Source organism: Lupinus angustifolius, chromosome LG02 (assembly GCF_001865875.1).
Source record: "Lupinus angustifolius cultivar Tanjil chromosome LG02, LupAngTanjil_v1.0, whole genome shotgun sequence".
Taxonomy (NCBI): domain Eukaryota; kingdom Viridiplantae; phylum Streptophyta; class Magnoliopsida; order Fabales; family Fabaceae; genus Lupinus; species Lupinus angustifolius.
In genome coordinates this window covers 14277987-14281859 of record NC_032010.1, presented here as the reverse complement: position 1 = coordinate 14281859, position 3873 = coordinate 14277987, and the positions used below count along the sequence as shown (strand labels likewise).

At 34.4% G+C, this 3873-nt stretch overlaps 1 long non-coding RNA gene across 1 annotated transcript in view; it reads right to left on the bottom strand.

Annotated features, from left to right (window-relative positions):
* Window positions 856-3873, bottom strand: part of LOC109329034 — a 12485-nt gene continuing 9467 nt past the window's right edge. Inside the window, exon 3 of the long non-coding RNA XR_002105509.1 lies at window positions 856-869. This is a non-coding gene — a long non-coding RNA (uncharacterized LOC109329034). The remainder of the gene's footprint in view (window positions 870-3873) is intronic.

Here is a 3873-nt window from a genome sequence, read left to right as displayed (position 1 = left end):
AGAATTAAATTTGTTAATCAATTTATTTAAGAATTAAGAGTAACTCCCACTCAGGTCATCTTCGTGACATAGATAGAAATTATTAGTATTTTTTATAAGTCGGTTATGTTTATAGTTATACAATTTATTTCATTTGCTTTCGGTTGAAAAAGTTTGACGTGGAAACTAATGTCAAGTAAATTCACAATAGTCAACCTTACACTATGTGCTAATTCCAATTTTATTGTTAGTAATTTAAAATTATATGTATGTAAGGATCAATTTCACCAATAGTTAAAATTTAAGGAGTAATTAGGAAAAAAAATAGTTACAGTGTCTATTTGGAAAACACATAAATTTAAGGGAGTTTTGGGAATTTTTTCCTTCAATTTATATAAACTTATTTGGTAGAATGATATATATTTATTTCTTATGTAAATGTAAGAGAATGAAAATAGCCAAAAACATAAATTCTTATATTCTAATAAATATTAGTCGTCACTCAAAGCACCTAGGGATGTAGGTACAAATTAGTTGAATTTCATTAACAAATTATTTGTGTTGTTCTCTCTTATATTTATTCTCTTTTAATATTTCATTGTCACTTATTCCAAAAAGTTGGTGTCATAATCAATTGGTAGATGACTCTTAACTTTGGATAGTGGTAAAAGAGAGTGAATGACATATTGGTTGGACAATGTCTCTCAAAGGTACTCTAGGAGAATAAAACATGAGTTGATGGAGAATGACACATGGCGAGACCATGGTGGAGACCACAACTGTGTTGGATCCAGAACCTATAAGTCCATATATTGGAATGGGACCAATATGGAGATAAGAACTCAGGCGGTGCTTAGATTGACTTTGAGGCAGGTGTTGACAATATCTCTCTATATGTTGGAGAGAATAATCTCATTTGAGATGAGAAGTGGATTATATCTATGTTGGAGCATCATAGTGAAGGATGTGTTGTTACAGTAGCTTGCAACAATTCTAAATGACACGAAATAATACTTATTGACTAAGTCACGACCATGTCACTCTCTTTAAGATATTTTGTGGCACTATCCAAAATGTGCAAGCAGACTATCAACCACACCGTCCCCAGGATAAAACAATTCAAATCTTTGTTATGAAATTCTTATTGCACTGTAAGAACTAATCTCGAATACACCCACCACAATATGGCTATCAGTGTCATTTCTTGACATTCTCACAATATGGTTACTAATGCCAATTCTCGAAATTCCCACAATATGGCTACTCGTATCAATTCTTTTCCCACAATACTGACTATCAATGTCAGTACTCGAAATACTCATAATATGGCTACATGTGCCAATGCATTTCCCACAATATTGACTACTAGTGTCAGTTCTCAAAATGTCAATAATATTGCTACCTGTGCCATTTCTATTCCCTCAATCTGACTATTAGTGTCAGTTCTCCAAATTCCCACAATTTGATTGTCTGTGCCAATTCTTTGTGTCACGAAAAGAAAGGGAGAGAAGTTTGCCAGAAATGCATCAGTAGAAAATATGAGGGAGAAAGAAAAAGATGAACGAAAGCACATTCAACTTGGGGTAAGAAAATATGAAGGGGGAGACTTTTATAACATGAAGTTTTTTGCAAGGTCCTCATTTCTCCTACGTGGGACTTAGGAGTTGTTTTTTTTTCAAAACTCTTCAATCTGGGACTTGGGAGTTTTTCAGATTTCACACCCAGAAGTTCCCACTAATGGCTTCAAACAAACCAAGTTCCAACAATCCCCCACTTGAAATTAAAATACATTTCCGAGAAATTTTTTGGTCTCAATAAGATTGTGCATAAACAAATGTGTCATGCAACTTGAACCTTTGCATAGTGAGTAAGATCCAGATTTTACTAAAGTGACTCGTAGTCTTAAACTGTATCTCCAGCATCTAACCACACACAACCTTTTCAAAGGTGTATTCAGTAAAGCCTGTGCGTTAAAGGTCATGCACGTCTATCCCAGTATAGTGAACGCTCTAGAAATTTATGCCCCAAAATTTGATAGGAAGTGACCCCCACTTCCATAATCACATAGGTGAGTCTATCAAGAGTACTCCTATAGCCTAGCTACTCCACTCCAATTTGAGTATAGATCTCATTAAGAGTTTAACTCATCCTTACATATGCTGCAGGAATCATGCTTCTCATAATTTTATAGCATGTTCATTCTCATGTCATTACACAACTTGTTGTTATCCATTAAACCTATTTCTTAGGATCTCCAATCAGTTAGGTCGGGTTACCATCATCATACTCTTAGAAGTATTATGGACTTTCTCTCTAGCTAGTCCTTTCGTTAAAGGATCTACTACATTAATCTTAGTGCGTACATGATCCACTCTAATAGATAATGTAGAGAGTAACTCTCTAATGGTGGTGTGCTTACGGCGTAGTTTTTGTTTCTTACTGTTATAAAAGTGGTTCTCAATTTTTGCAATAGTCGCGATACTATCACTATGAATCAACACAGCTGGTATCGATTTTTCCTACATGAGAATCTCTGCAAGAAAGCTTCGCAGCTAACTTGTTTCTTCACTAGTTGTTGCTAGTGTTATCATCTCAACTTCCATAATTGATTGAGTTAACGTAGTTTATTTCTTGTTATACTCTAGATAGTTCATCTCATCATTTATGGCTTCTTGCCACAAATCAGCATCCAAAGAAGTCAAAACTTCTTGGATGTGGCTAATTCCATACTTTCTAGCAGTTCTTGATCTCTTACTTCTATTAGGTTTTATCTTCAACCTTTTATTTCCATCATTATTTCTAAACACATGTATGTGACTAGTTCAAGTTCCCCCAATATTCATCAATTTAAAAGGGAATTTATTTTCTTTGAAGTCAGCATCGTTAGACTCAATGATCATTTTAGTGTTAAGGTCATAAAACCTATACGCCTTGCTGTTTACAGCATACACAACGAATACACATTCATAGGCTCTGTGAGTTTAACTCTCTAAGGGCATACCATTAGAAAGGATTTCATGAGCAATTCTATGTATCTCATTGAACTGAGACTCTACTGATTTCTCATGAGTCATATGATACTTGACGTAACAACTAACTGTTACATATCAGTGGCTAAAATACACTTAGAAGGGGGGTTGAATAGGTGTAGCGGTCAGAGTATCCGCTTTTCGAAAACAACAAATAATGCTGAAATAACCCAAGATTAATTGATTAACAAAGAAGAAATAATCGATTAACGCAATCAACTTAATCGATTAAAATAGCTCAGATTACACAAACAGATTCAGTTTCTTGCACGAAAATCAACCGAGATTGAAGCAAATATACAGAGCTAACAAATATATCAGAGTTACAACAGTATAGTATATAAACAGAATATTACAATTAAAACAACTATACAAAGTAATCGATTAAAGCAATAAAGAGAGAGAGGGAAAGAAAAAGCTTGCAACAAGGTTTTTATCCTGGTTCGTTTGTGTGTCCACTTGCAAACTACATCTAGGCCTCCCGGCTGATCTGGGAGATTTTTCTTCACTATAATTGAAATAACGTTTTACAAACAATTCTTCCAATTACAACACTTAGACTCTTTCTTGAAACTAAAGAACTTTATCCCTTGGTTTGACTCCCTTCCTACCGCCCAAGAAAACCTTTCTTGCGGTGTAGCCCCAGCCAAGAACCTATTCTTTCTATCAAGATCTCTAAGCTAATGAAGATACAACACAATCTCGTTGGTGGTAAGACACCTTGAGATTCCCAAAGTTACAACACTTTTTACAACAAAAACATAGAGTAATCTAAAGCAATTACAATGCTCAAATTTAACAATTAAGACCTTACTCTAAAACTCTAACACAAGTCTCATATAACATGACAATGTATTAGTTGAAA